Source organism: Desmodus rotundus, chromosome 3 (assembly GCF_022682495.2).
Source record: "Desmodus rotundus isolate HL8 chromosome 3, HLdesRot8A.1, whole genome shotgun sequence".
NCBI classification, from domain to species: Eukaryota; Metazoa; Chordata; class Mammalia; order Chiroptera; family Phyllostomidae; genus Desmodus; species Desmodus rotundus.
The window spans coordinates 193796373-193812087 of NC_071389.1; positions in this window are offsets into that span (position 1 = coordinate 193796373).

Here is a 15715-nt window from a genome sequence, read left to right on the forward strand (position 1 = left end):
GTACAGGGTTCAGGTGACCCCGTTTTTTCCAGAGTTTGTCCACGGGGCTTGGAGAGGCTCCTCCCCACATGGCACTGTGGACACCCATCTGGCCTGGTTCTCCAGCCTAAAGGTCTGCACCCTCCCCGTCCCCCACACTCAGGAGGGGGACAGGGAGCCCCCAGCCTGCTCTCCGAGCTCTCCCCAGCACAGGTGAAACAAACAGCATGGGCTCGTGCAAAATGGTGATTCCCGGCCATGGGTCGCAAATTGGGTTAGCCTTGGAGACAACAGTTTAGTAACCAGGTTAACAAATAAAGACTTTGGTCCCTCAGGAGGTGCGAATTGAGTGCTGATGGGAGCCAGGTGACCTTGCTCAGGGTATCTGCCTCTCCAGGCCTCTGGGTCCCCCCAACCCCCGTCATGGAGGACGCTGGCTCCAAGGGAAAACCCCCTCCTACGTGTCTGCTGCTTCATGCTCTCCACGGCGCCCCATCAGTCAGCAGCGAGGGGCGCCTGTGGGGTCCATCTTCAAATGTGTAACAAGTTAGAAATGCCTGCAAGGAATAGGCAGGGAATGGTTGCAGGCAGCTTTATGTGACGAGACTGCCCTATGACGACATGTACTGTGTCACTTTGGCAATTCTGAGTCTCAGTTTCGTTGCGTGTGAGTCGGGGCTGCGCGGGCCCGCAGTGCCGAAGGAGCCAGGTGAAGCCCCTGGCCGGCGCACTCACCTGTGTCCTCCACCAGGTGGCGCTCGGAGCACCAGGCCACTTGGTGGAAGGGAAGCTGTGCACTCTGATTTGAAAAGAATAGAAATCAAGTCCCAGCTCTGTGACCTCGGGCAAATCCTTCTTTCTTCCAAACTGGTTTCCTCGCCCATGAAATGAGAGAAATAACGTAAAGAAAAGAAAAGGAATACACATAGCCAATTAAAAAAGAAGAAGAAATGCCTGTTATACTTTATTCCCGGAGGATGATGGCTTCTTAGTTCAGAAAAACACTTCGATTAATTTTTGTGTCATTGCGAGGAAGGGAGGCATCCTGAGCAGGGTCTGGGTGGAAGACGTTCACACACACGCGCAATAAATCACTTTGTAGGAAAAAGGTGAAGGAGTGGGTTTCTCCTCCCTCCTGAGGACTCGCTGACATTATAGAGAAAAGATATAAAAAGTTCAATCCCACAGGGACAAAGGGAATAGAAAGGGCATCAACAGATGAGAGCTCAGGCCCCCTTTAGAAGGGGGATTTGCATGGAATGCCAGTAGCATATTTAGAAAGGCAGAGGAAACCAGAGCACGCAAGGGGGATGGCAGTGAGAAAACAAATGAGTGAGGCTTCAGAGACCCAACGAGGTTCGGGGATTAAGGAGAACAGGTGGGGAGGATGATGGAATGAGCTGAGAGCCAAGGTCTTGCCCTTGATCCTCCTGCAGGAGGTTTATTCTCTGGAGACTGGTAGAGGGGACGCTCTTGGGACATCAAGGCCACTGGCATGACAGTGGACAAGGACAAGACACAAGGCTGAAAACCAGGAGTTAATTGGAAGTCTGCATTCTGAGTGGTCAAAATAGCCTCCTGATCCTCCCACCCCCAGTCCACCCTTGTCCGTTCCTTCATTTCAAGCATAGGATGTCAGCTGCCTGACAAGTTATCGGAACATTTACTAGAGAAAAAGTCTTCTGCATGTTGTCATTTGAGGGGGTTCCCAACAACATAGTTGTCTCCCTGCCCCAACACCCAAATGATTGACACCTGTCAATCGACAAGCCCTCTCCCACCCTTGCAGAACTTCTAATCAGCCCTATTAGCACATTTGTCTTAAATATTAACAACCAAAGAGCATTAGACACACGAGGAAAGCCCCCAGTATAAAACAGAGGCACTAAACTAAAAAAGATTAAAAAAAAAACAAACCTGGAAGAAATACTGTCCCTCTAGATGGGACTCAGGAATAAGTCACATGACTCAGAATGACTCCAGTCAAACCACAGATGCACGAGTGATATACCCTGCTTATTGTTGTGTGCCATCGGGACTCTTGCTGTTGTTTGTTATACAGCAAACACTGACTGATACAACCCATAAAACAGGAATAGGAGCTATGACAACTGAACAATTAGAGAACAAGAATGAGAGACAGAGAAACAGAGAGATCTAGGAAATTTAACATAAAAAAGCCAAAGTGGGATTTTAGTAATAGATCTGGAAAATAAGTCCAAGGAAGAAATTCAGGTGGGAGATAGGATGTGGGGGGACAGAAAAACAATCTAGGAGGCTTAACATCCGACTTGGAAGAAATATATATATATATATATATTTCTCTCTCTCTCTCTCTCTCTCTCTATATATATATATAGAGAGAGAGAGAGAGAGAGAAAGAAAGAAAGAAAGAACAGGAAAAAATTGAAACAGAAATTATTTTTTAAATAAAGCACTTCAAGGAAATTTCCCCAAACTGAGAGGCGGTGAGCCTCCAGACTGAGTCGGTCTGCCATGGGCAAGTGAACTGAGTGAGGAATAATCCACACCGTGCACATCTCTATGTCACTCAGAAAGACCAGAGTACATGTCCCTGAAGTTTTCCAAGGGGAAGAAAAAGGTTTCATACAATTAAGCAAAAATAAGAATGGAATCAGTATTTTTTTCCAAGATCTACATGAGATACTAATGAGAAAGCCATGAAAAACTGCCTTTGGTATTCTGAGGTCAAGTGATTTTCAACAAATAAATGTATATTTAGCTAAACTCAATCAAATGTGAGGATAAATAAAGACATTTTTGGGCATGCAAGAACTCAAGGACCTGTAATGTATCCATTCTTAGAGACATATCAGAGGATGTGCTCCAGAAGAATGAAGGAGGGGAACAAAAAGAAGGACGCGGCATCCAGGAAGTGGGGCCAACTCAGGAGAAGGACAACAAGGAGAAAAGCTGCAGGAAGCAATGGGGAAGCAAAGCAAAAGCTAGTTAGGACAGTTAGGGCTAACTTACTTTTTAACCTACTGCAGAGAGCTTTAGGAAAAAAGTAGATTTAGTAAAGTAGGTGATACATTAGGTAACACAATGGAGTCTCTTGTGAATAATTAAAAATATATATCTGGACTATTCTGGCAAGTAAAATTTCAAGACAATTATTAACTCAAGGAACACCAAAAGTTGCCCAAGAGAAAAAAATTAATCATAAAACATATAAAAATAAATAATATATAGGGTTGTAAACGTATACACAAGGATGGTTTTAAATACAAGTTGCAAGATCAATGTTTTGGGAAGATGGGAAGAAGGAGGAGTATCGTGTTGTATGAACACTCACGCCAGGACGATGGATTCTCATTTACTGTAAGAGGGAACTGATACATCGTATCTAAAAGTCAGTCCATTAAAAACAGAAATGTACATTTCTTCTTTAGAAATACAGAGGCATTCAGAGGAACTAGCAGAATGGGTCTAAGTAATGCTTTCGGGGGTAGGAAAGGGAGAGCAGGGCTTCTCAATCCTCTTCTTCCTTGTTGTGAACTACGTGCCTGCATCTTCCATTCAAACCTCGAAGTCAGTGAAAAGCAGCTGGCTGTGCAGCCAGAGCTACTGTGCAGGGCGGAGAGGTGGAAGGGAAGGTCACACCTGGGAGGAGAGTCACCCAATAGGCCACACACGGGGACAAAAAGCCCGTGAGGACCCCTTCAGACACGTCTACACCTTCCACTCATCCATGTGAGTCTGCACTTGTGGTTTCGGGGTTGGGCATGAGGGGCAGGGCCATTCCCCACGTGGGGAGATGCAGTGCCCAGGTGTGGCTGCAGAGGAGCGGAGGAGATGAGGCCCTCTCACTCACAGTACTAGAAGGTAGGGGTCACTTGGAAAGAGTCGGGGTGGGGGCTGGAGAAAGACTAGAGCCCACCGCGACACTGGTGACACCTTTCCAGTGGATGTCGTTTTTCGGGAGAAACGTGAGTTGGCCAAGCAGAGAAGATGTGGGCATGAATGTGGGTTTGAGCCGGAAGAGGAGAGGCATGAGACCAGAGTCAGGCTGGAGCCTGGCGTAAATGAGAACAGTCTGGGCTCGGTCTCCAAAGAGCCAGAGGTTGGGAGTCTGAGAGTTCATTATACTTAGAGAGGCCTCTCTGGAGCCAGTGTGGATGAGGGAGTACAGGGCTCGGAGGGGACCAGCAGACCAGTTAAGTTAGGCAGCTGCTGGGACAGCTCAGGCCACAGAGGAGGGAAGCCTGAATTAAGACCAGGCTGGAGGGATGGAGAGAGGGGGCCGCTGAGGGGAACTTCGGAGGTAAAATCCGCTCCTGATGGATGGGCCATAGTAGCTGACGAAGGAGAGGAAGGCCACGGTGACTCACAGGTTTCTAACCTTGGTGACTGGTGGAGACAGAATGCATGAGGAAGAGCTTTTGGGAAGAGAGAGGGCTGCAAGCTTGGAGGAACTAGGGGCATTGGGGGGGGTACCAGAGACACCTGTGTAAGAGGGTGCAGCCAGGGGCCCCCCAAAAGTAGGATTTGTAATGGGGTCCAGAACTCAGGGTGTCCAGGAAATATTAAAAATATGGGATGTCTCACCCCCAGAAGTCTGAACTGGGGGATGGGACGCATGGAGCAGGGCCATTGAGAGTTGTTTTGCATAGCAATAGTTTTGCAGATAACCTCTAGAACAGTCATTTAATATCTATAGCATTTAACTGGTTTCATGGATATGTTAAACAGCTGTAGCCATGCTTTGAGCCAGGGAGATGGGAGTGACTTCCACCCAGGATGTAACTGGGAGGCAACTCCCCCTGGTTATAGAGCCTGCGTAAGAGCTAGGAGATGATTGGCTCCACACCGCAGGGCCACACGTGCCCAGACTTACTATGGCAGCCCAGTAAAGCTGGAAGAACACGGGAATACTGGCAGGTGTAACTGGTTGTAGGAGGGGTCGAATGGGGCTGCAGAGGAAGGTGGGCACTGGGATTTAAGCCCAGGAGCAGCAGCCATAACAGAGGAACCACGCGGTTTTGGGGCTCCCTTTGCCACGCAGCCAAGGAAGCCAGAAAGCAGGATGTAGCAACCATGCAGAGCTCTCGCTCAGCAGTTGGGAAGAATGCAGGAGAGACGCTGCAGGAAGGAAAGGGGTGAGAAGACTGTTGCTGGTGGGCCATGAGAAGGTGCCACGTGGTTTTGGATTAAGAACTGGAGATCCCGGCGACACAGCTGATGGTGTGGGGAACCGAGGGAGGCCTGCCAGCTGAGCACGGATTCCTGGGAAGAGCCGGGGGCTACCTCAGCCACGTACTTCTATTTCTTTTCCTGAGATACGGTACCCCAGACCGGGCAAAGGGAGGAAGGAAGGAACTGTGTGTGTTTAAGGGACTTTGGGATTTTAATGAAGACATTAAGTCATACTCTTAAGTCTGTATAACCTTTGAATAAATAATTCCTTTCCTTTTCACCAATCTCTGACATGGAGAGCAATAATTTCAGCCGGCAAGGCGCACCTAGTACAGGGGCCCCAGGAGAAGGGGGCGGTTCATTCAGTAACATTGTGTGACCCCTTCTCTGGTGGCCAATCAGGGAAAATCATGGGAGACCACATGTGCAGTAGCTTTAAAGTGATACAACTACTTGCACATGCATAGTAAAAGCCCCCCAAGACTAGCCAGGAAGGATCCACCTTATAAGAATAGAATCCCTCCAGCCCCTGAGGTCAATCTCTGCTTGGAGTTGGCCTGCTCCCATGTTCTCTGCTATAAATTGTGTTCGGTTCCATTCTTTGTTCTGATCACCAAGAACCTGGTTACCTATGCCCGCCTGTGAGAGCTGGACACATGGGCCTGGCACTCCAGGGAGAGACTGGGTGACCGTCGGTGTGCAGATGGTTGTAGAGGCATGGGCGTGGAAGAAGCCCACAGACAGTGGGGGTGGGAAGGGGCTGAGGAAGCCGGTAAAGAGGAGCCTGGGAAGGAGTCCCAGGCACTCAGGAGGAGATGATCGATTAAGTGGTGGGTGAGGGGGCTGGATGGAGGGAGCACCCTGGGCAGTCAGCAGAGGCCAGGGCTAGAGACGGGGACCCCAGGTGGGGCTCCAGCAGGGTGCCATCCTGGAGGCCACGGCAACCCTCTTGGAGGGCTAGGGCCTCGGGGTGGGAGCAGATTGCCAAAGGGTGAGGGGACAGAAGGGCAGTTACAGAAGTTCTAGAACCTCCTATTGCAAAGCTGCCTGGTTCCTGGGTGTGCACTTCCGGGGTAGTGGGGCGCTGTGGGCAGTTATTGTGCTTTGTGGGCTGGGAGAGAGGAAGAGCTCTTCCCTAGTATAAGGCAGAGGCTATGGGGAGGAGGAAATGCATTATGTCAGTCACCAGGGTCCAGCCTGGCACAGGAAGCTCAGCTGCTGTGCCCCCTTCACATGCCCCTCTCCCTCTCTCCCTTCTTACCTCCCTCCCACAAGCTTCTGTTGGTCCTGTTTTGAACGCAGAGATTTATAGATGAGTATGACCCAGTCCTTGACCCAAATGCGCTCATGGCACACAACCCCTAGCAGGAAGAAGAGGCAAGTCTGGAGGATGCTCTGAGAGAGGCTGCCACCCATAGAAACCAGAGGGAGGGGCCCCCCAGACTTCGAGGAAACTCTTTGACCAGCTTTGAATCTTAGACAATGCAGAATGAAAAGGATAAAGAAGAACCATCAAGTCATGGAGGTGGAATGACAGTGGAGAGAATGCATGGACAGAGGCCAGGTGGATCTACAGGAAGAACAGGCGGGGAGGGCAAGAGGAAGATGCGCCCTGGGGGCTGGGTCTGGAGTGAGAGGGAGCTTGGGCCAGGGGCTTCGAACAGCTACAAAGCGCAAAGAGGGAGGGACTCAGGAGCAGGGAAGGTTGGCATTCCTTCCCTGTGTGGAGACTGGACAGCCTGGAGCCTTGGCTGTTCTACTGGTTATACACCCTCCCCCCTCTTTTGGTGCCTTTGAGAAAGTCAAGTCTAACAGGTCTAGACTATGCAAATGCCCTCCTGCCCTGGGGCAGAGGTGTGAAAGGCCGTGGCATCTAGTAGCACAAAGAAGTGGAACTAGACCCCCAGGGAGGAGGTGACCCTTGGGTGGGAGCAGAGTCAAGCACTTGGGCAGCTGCTCAGCCTCCTCGGCAAGGATCCGCCCTCCTGAGCTCTCCTGACACCCAGTCTGGGGACTGTGACCACGGAGATTCTTGGCTCTCAACTTCGCTGCAGGGTCGAGGGCCACACCTGATGCCTATTTTTGTAAATAAAGTTTTATTGGGAGACAGGCACGTGCGCTCAGTGATTTACTGCTCCGATGGCTCTCAGGTAATGACAGAAGAACCAATAGTGAGGACAGAATGGTGCACTGCAAAGCTTAAAACACTTGCTGCCTGGCTCTTTACAGAAAACCTTGGCTAAGCCCAGCTCTAGTGCAGGAAATAGGACACAGATTCAGCTGCTGTAACAAAAGTCAAAATAGCAGTGGCTTCAGCAGAGAAGAGGGTTCTTTCTCATAAACAGCAGCAGTCTGGGGTTGAGTCCCAAGCTCCCTCTACTTTAGTGCTCAACCGTCTTCCCTCCTTGGTGCCTCCAGCCAGTAGGAAAGGGGAAGGGACAGGGAGAACCCGTCTTCACCCTCTGAGCACACAGCCAAGAAGTTGTGCCTGTAGTTTTCCCTCCCTTCCCACTGGCCAGCACTTGGTCACATGGTCACATGTAGCTGCAAGGTCCATTCAGAGACATTACTTCTAGCTGAGTGGCCACAAGCCCAGCTACAGCTCAGGGGCTTTATCACCGAAGGAAGAGGGGAGCGTGGATCCTAGGGGATTTTAGCAGTCCCTACTGAGGAAGAAGCAAAGCACAGTGAGGAGGGGGAGGAATTTGCATTCCCAGCAAAATCTGTGACTTGCCCAAACTGAGCAGGTGCCACTGACTTACATAAAGTGCCCCCTTCCCCCACTTCCTTCCTCATGAGCCCTCAGCTGTATCGGGCTTTGTCAGGTGCCTTCACAGAGGAAGACACTGATGGTCAGAGTGGTTGGCCGAGGGCCCATCCTTCTCTGATGGGAACCTCCAGCCGGAAGCTAGACTTGGGGGCTGCTGGTCTGCCTGTATGTTGGGGAAACCGAAAGCACACAGATTATTTTAGCAGTGAGAATGTAACACAGGGGGTTGGTTGAATAGATCTTGAAAGACCAGATAGGCGAAAGGGGCACCTGAAGTAAGCCAAGATGGTAACTGTTCCTGCCGCCAGAGGGGTGGGGCGGAAGGAAGAGAGTGGGGTTGTCAGAGCCTCGGAGCTCGGAGGAGGGAGCTGGTAGGATGGTGTTGTCCAACTGGTGCAGGTGCCTTAGAGCTGAGACAAGGGCCCTCAGAGAGTCCGGACTCAGAGCTTCGGGCCTTTGAGGCTGGGGCAGATGCGAGTCATCTTGGCAATGTGGGAAGAACTGGAAACTAGAATCCATTGTTACTGGGACCAGCAAATGCCTTCCTCCTCTCTGTCCTTCGGTTTCCCTCTAGCGCCCCCTATTGACAGAGACTAATGGGGTAGCCCACAGAGCAGAAATGTGGTTTGAGTCCCAAACCCAGTGCCAGAAAGCGGAGGATAGGGGGATAGGGGGATAGGTTCGGCGCTCAGAGGAGGCAGTTTAATGACCAGCCCAGAGGCTGTGACTGCATGCAGACCCCCAGGCTTCCCAGACCTGGGGTCACCGTCTCTGAGCCAGTGTGGACCTGGAACCTTCCACTGTCTGCCTCCTGAGACCCTGGCTGGTGGGAAGGCAAAATGGTTACAGCCTCCTCAGAAACAGTTTTCTCACGAAGTGAAGTACACACCTACCATACGACCCAGCGTCCCCCTCTTGGACATTTAGTCAAAAGAAGCGGAAGTGCACGCCCACACAAGCCTGCGTGCGCGGATGTTTGTAGCAGCTTTGTTCTGCTGGCCCCGACTGGCAGCAACCCTGCTGTCCACCAATCTGTGATTGGATAAACAAGTCGTGGTGTATCTATGTAACAGAGTCCTACTCGGCAATAAAAACTAGATCGCTGGTGTGCACGTCAACACCGATGGAATTCAACAGCCTTCTACGAGGTGGAAAAAGCCCGGCATAAAAGACCACACACTCTGTGAGCCCATTCGTATGAAATTTCAGACATGACAAAGTTGAATGCTAGAAAGCAGGTGAGTGGTGGCCAGGGCCACCTGGGGTGGGGAAAGGAGGACACCGTTAGGAAAGAGACAAGGGATCTTTTGGGATAATGGAAATGTCCTATGTTGACATGTGGTTGCGTAATTGTCCAAACCCATCAAACTGTAGGCTTCAGGTGGTGAGTTTTATTGCATGTAAATCACACCTCGATAAAGCTGACTTTTAAAGACTGAGTTAGAAGGTGTTGGAGACGCTTAATCTACTCCCTTCCAGTGACACCTCCTGTGAACCACAAGCTAAGCAGCAAAGGGATCTTTTTAAATCCTTAGTCAGATTACATCCCTCTTCATTTAAACACTCCAGTGGATTCTCTGCTCTTTGAAGGAAGTCCAGAGGATTGCTGTGCCTTACATACAGGTCCCTCTGCCCTGCTTCCTGACCCCAACACTTGCAGGTGCTGGAGCAATAGTGCAGACAGAGGCCAACGGACCTGCGTGAACACCTAAGGCTGTAGAGAGGGCCAACGAACTGCTGGTAAGTCAAGGTCTAGCCTGAAGGCCAGTGTAGAGTCCTTGGAGTCCTGTGCCATAGTTGTGAGCCTTCCTTCCCCAGCTCCGTCTGACACAGGGAGGATGCCTGCTAGGCCCCTGGAGACATGTGCGTTTGTAACCCTCTGAGGGTTGGGACAGCACTGAGCATGCAGCGGGGGAAATGGAATTCTTAACATGTATCTCCTGGCTTCTCCCTGAGTTACACTTTGTTCTGTGTGCGTGTGTGCATGCATGGGAATATGTTTATGTGTGCACACACGCCTCTGTGTGTGCATGTGTGTGAACACATGTGTGCACACCTGTGGATATGTGTGTATAAGTGTGTGCATGCATGCACGTGTGCATGCCTGTGTGTGTGTGTGTACTTCAGCGGGAGCACGAGTTCCTTGAGAGCAACAATTGTGCCAAACTCATCTCTGCGTTCTGTGTACCTGGGCAGAGTGGATGCCAAGTGAGTGCTTGAGGGGTGAGTAAATGATGGGGCCCGGCATCACACCGTTGTAACAGTGGGAGCTTTGGGGTCAGCCAGATGTGAGGCCAAGATCCTACTTTGCCACTCACTCACTGAGTCATTTTGGTCCAGTCTCCTAACCCCATAGGGCCTCGGTTTCCTTATCTCCAGGGATAAAAATATGACCAGGAATAAAAATATGACTTATGTTATGGGGGCTGGCATGAGGATTAAGTAGCAATAATCCGAACCCCCTGTACTGAGCAGGACTTCGGACCCGGCACAGTTCTAAGGGCTTTGCAAATGCTAACTCATAGGCTCCTGCAATTTTATGGTGAAGGGATGGTTAAATGGCGAATTCAGTGCATCTTGGCCATTATCATATTTATGATCAACGGACAGGTGATTCGGGATCCCTACCATCCGGGGAATCTTGCTCAGATTCTGAGTGATGGGGCTAGCTCACTATTTGACTCTGCGGTTAGACTAGACCTTCTGTTGCGAATATGACATTACTCCTCCAGGTGGCGCTGCAAAGTGGAAACCGATGCTGAATCGCAGCGTCCCCTGGTGGTCTTTTCCCGTCAACATTTTGATTAAGTGCAGAGTCGTTTCCACCTGTCAAGTGCCTCATTAGAATGGATGGCAAATACGGGGAAAAAATTAGAATTTAATGTGGTAAGTTTTAAGACAAAACGGAATAAGTAGTGCAGGGGGAGACAGAGCAAGAAGAGACCAAGCCATACCAAGGAAATTATCATCAATAATAATCACATTAACATCTGTCATTTACTGACTGCCTTCTACGTGTCAGGCATTGTACTACGCCCTTGGCATTCATTGTCTATGTAACACGCCTCCAGAATGCATGCATGACGAGAACAATGTTTCATTTGGAGCCAGGCACACAGTAGGTGTCTGGCACATAGTAGGTGCTCAATGTATTTTGAACAAACGAATAACGCAGTAATCCTATGAAGCAACTATGATCATTCCCATTTAGAAATGAACAAGGAAGCTGGTGGTCAGAGAGGACGCACAGCTGGCACATGTCGGAGCCAGGGCACCAGGGTTCCTGAGCAGCCCTGCGGGTGCTGGGGCCTCCTGGAGGGGCGGGGCCCCACCTCACCCTGCAGTCTTCACATACTGCTCCCCAGGCCGGCCAGAGGTGGCTATTTATGGCTCAGGCAGGCGATCCAGTGGCACTCCCCTCATCAATTATGAAGGGAGACACATGTGGGTCAGGATTGGGGAATGCAGTGTGTGAGGGATCATCCAGAATCTTCCTAGTCTAATGTGGGATCTTCCTTCCCTTCCCTAGGAGGGCCGCTGACTCAGGCAGCCGGCATCCGCTGAGTTCCCATAATGAGCTCCCTAGGGCATCTCCTGGTCCTGCAGAAAGCGCTCACTCCTCCACCCCCTCCATTGTCACCCGTCACAGGCCACCACGCTCCATTTCCCACAGCGGGGGGCCGTCGGCACGACTGGGAGGAGGGTTTCCCCATCTCTAACTTGAGCGCCGTGCTTGGGTCCTCAGCACCCGGAACGCGCATTTTGTGACTTTTAGAACCAGGCCTCACTCAGTCTGGGAATCCCCCAGGTCTGGTCTGAGAGTATTGAACCTGTTCCCAAGGCGTGGTTACCAAAGGCGGGAGGTAAACTTCCCAAGGAGCAGCAGCGGGCCCCTTCTCTAAAAGGCCCTGGCTTTTGTTTTTCAGTATTTGAGCCTTTCTTCTTTTTCAGCATTCCATCCTCTCTGTCACCGTCAGAATGTCACTTCACTGTCACTTTGAGCCTCACGGCCCCTGGCAGTTCTCTTCCTCCTCACTAGCCGCTCAGACTGTTAGGTTTGGTGTGCTCCCGACATAACCTGGCGGGGAAGGGGGGGCAGGAGGGGCAGGAGGGGCTTCTAAGGACAAAGCACGTGGACTTTAGTGTCGGGGCTGGGGCTACGCATTCCCACTGATCAGTGACTGTTTGTTTGTTTACTCACAGGCTGTGGAGATTGGAGGTTATGTTTCAATGTAGGAGAGATCACTTCAGGCCTTTCTCTGTACCTTCCCACAGAGCTTGAGAAATATTTGCTTAATGGGACGTGTGAAGAGCGTGTCTCCTCTTCTCCAGCAGGGACAGGGAGACAGAACCACAGCAGCAGCGGTGGCAGGATGGGAGCCCACTGCTGACAAAGTGTCTGGCCTCAAATGACACGATAGCAGAGCCCAGGCACAAAATTAGCAGCGGTGTTCTGTGTATGAGGAGCCAGAGAAATGCCCACATTCAGCAGAACCATGGCAGGGACAGAAGAAGGGGTGGGGAGAGGGGAAGGCCCGCCCCAGGCCCTGGGCCCTTCCCTGGACAACCTTGCTTGAGTCAGAGCCTGGAGGCTTTCTGGAGTCAAGGGGGCGTGGATGGGAAGGCAAGACCTCAAGAAACCTGGGAAGTTGAACCTGAGGGCTTGCCCTGCCCAACCCCCCCCCACCCCCACACACACTGAAAACCATAAACACAAATAGGAAATTCCCACGTGTCTAGGCACTTTGGGAATTTTGCGTTTTTCTCGTGAATTCTCACTACAACCCCAGTTGGTAAACCTGTTGTACGGAGGAGTCAAGAAAGGGTCCGGCAGGGCACGTGAACTTGGAGTGAACACATTCACACGGATGCCCATTGTGCACCGATGTGGATGTGAGCATCCGGCACGTCCTCTTGCACGCACGGGCCACCACCGCACACCCTCAGGGCTCTCGTGGAGACGTGGCACAAACACACCCACGCCGGCCTGCACAAGTGTGTGTCTTTACAGACATGTCGCTGTGGGCAGGAAAGGGTCCGCATCCTAAAACCAACACCCTCAGGGGGCCTGCCTGGCGGGTAGCCCCAGCCCGGGCCTGCAGTAGCTTCCTGGACAGAGGTCGGTCTTTACTGTAAGCGAGGCTGGCTGTTGTGTTCTTGCTCTAAGGTAACCGGCCTTCGGGGTGCCAGCGTACTCTCCTTCTGCAGACCCCTCGCTGAGCGGAGGCCACAGGACCCCTCACTGCTGTCTGGTTCCCCAAATACCATCTCTATGTGCTGTAAACGTCTATTATTAACTGTCTCATACCCACCGATGCAAAAGAAGCGTGTGTTTCTCCATTTGACTTTTTACCCAACGCCAGAGATTCCCCACTTTGCTTTTTCCCACCCCCTTAATCCACCACCAGTGGGTTTCATGTGACCCCTTCCGTCTCCGCCTTTGAGTCTAAGGCATCAAATAAGCTGCAAAACTGCCATTCTCTGAGGTATTTTCTCAGTCCGTTGAGATTTTGCTTCGTGGCAGCTGTGATCCATTTTTGGCTCAGATGAACTCACTAAAACTCTACAGGTTTGGCCATTTCTTACATCGACATCTATGTATAACGATATCTGCTTTCAAATATACGCGTGTGGCGATACACGCAATCAGATGCTCGGGCTGGATTGGTTTTTTGCAAAAACTGGTGTCACTTCGGTCTTGTCCCTGACCACGGCAAGGTGCTTGTACCTCTTGGCACCTGCCTGTCACAGCTGCCACGCTTAACCCCGCCTGTTACTCTCGCCGGATTGCTTCATCCTGCAGTCTGGCAGCCCCGAGCCTCCAGTGCCCGGATCAGAGTCGTCCTTTGTAAGATTTCCCGGTCTTCAGATGACAACTCCAGCATGTGGCTTGCTAAGCTGGGTTTCCCAGGCCAGGCGTTCTTTGCATGATGGGTGATTTGGGGTCAGGGGCCCGTGCAGGCTCGTGGACTCCAGCGTCGTGATGTGGTGCCTCACCTTGGGAGTCCTGAGCTTGGATCTGGGCCCCCACTAGAGCACTCTGCAGGCTTCAGGCTCTGATCCAGGGTCTGTACTCCTTCCTCCTGTGGCCCGGGAGGGAGCATCTCAACTCCTGCAGCGACCCAGGCTGACAGCTGAGAAGTCTGCTCCTCTAATCAGTCCTGACACCGGCTTCATACTGGGAGCTCAGCTTTGACCTCTTGCCAGCGCACCACGGCCGCAGCCTGGACCGAGACCCAGACTAGCATTAAAATCTCGGCCCCAAAGGCCCTTAAGCACCCTCAATTTTCCTATGGGGTGTGGCGCTCCCGCTTCTCTTACTGGTGTAGGTTCCTCCTCTCTTAAAACCGAAAAATTATATTCTCTTGCTCTTGAGCTGGGTTCTATAGGCTTAAAATACTTAAAAATGTATTATCCAGCATATTTTATGTGGCTGGAGGAGGATGGGAAATTTCAACTTGTGTTCGACCTGCCATCTGAACTTATCTCTGTATCCTGAGTGTCTTTGCTCAATAAATAGTTGTTGGTTGGATCTCTCTCTCTCTCTCTCTCTCTCCTTTCTTGTCTTCTGCTCCGTCTTTTCCCAGCTCTGTCCTCACCTCCCAGGGAGCCCACAAAGGAGCTTGGCTCAGAAGACCCCCTGGCGCTGGCCTGCCTGGATGAAGAGAGAGACATGCTCTTCGGTTTGGGCTGCAGGGCTGGGACCGGAGCACATTTCCTCCTGGGGACTCTGCTCTACCCTGCACTCTGTTTGGGGTAACAGGTCCCTTGGGGTGACAGAGAGGAGGTTCAGATGAAGGGCTTGAGGCTGCTAGTTGCTCTGCATTCTCTGAGCCAGCCAGCCCTTGGGATCCTGAGGATGGCTCCTGTCCCCAGTCTGGGAGATGACAAATGGTCTGCTGCGGGAGACCCTGGCTCCAGGCTGCACCCAGCTGACTCTGTCCCCCCAGACACCTGTCCCAGTCCTGGGGGTCCAATGGCAGTATGCGCTGGGGGCCGGGAGAGTCAGAAGGGCCCGTCCTGTGACTCATGGACCCAGAGCATGGCTGCGTCCTCGTCTCCGCCCTCTCTGCTGTCTTTCTGCTGGCATCGGTGGTGCGTGAGTGCGCTAAAGAAGGGACTTCCTAACTAAGTCCCAAAGGAGACAGGGAAGAGCATTCCAGCAGAGGAACAGCATGCATGAGGGCTCTGAGGGGCAGACGACCTAGAGCATTCTGGAAATGGAAGGGAGGCCAGTGTGGGAAGGGGGCAGCCTGGGAGAGGGGGCTGGGGAAGCCAGCAGGACCTTCAGAGCTGCAGAGGGAGGCAGGGCTAGGTTTGGACTTTCTTCCAAGTGCAGGGTGAGCAGTGGAGGAGTTTCAGCACAGAAGGTGTGATTAGGTTTGTAACAGGTGCTTGCTCCGGTTAGCAGCCCTGCAGCGAGGATTGGCCGGAACAGTCCTGTGTAGGTCTGAGGATCTAGGGATGAGTAAGTACAGCCAGAGCTCCAGGGGAAGGTGGAGGTGTAAACCAACCTTTGCACTCTAATATGACAGAAGAGCTCATGAGCACTACCTGCAGAGGGAACCAGGGAGGCTTCCTGAAAGAGGTGGCATTTGAGCTGGGCTTGAGTGGTGGCGTGGTGGAGGCCAGCACTCCAGGCCTAGGGACTTACTTCAGCAAGGGCTCAGCAGTAAGGGTACATGGGTTGGGTTTCATGAGCCAGACAGTGAGGAGTGACTCCCCAGGGGGTCACAAGCCCCCTTGGTGGCTGAGCCAGCACTGAGGGCCTGTCTCTGATGCCCACCTGAGGCCTGGCACCAAGAATGG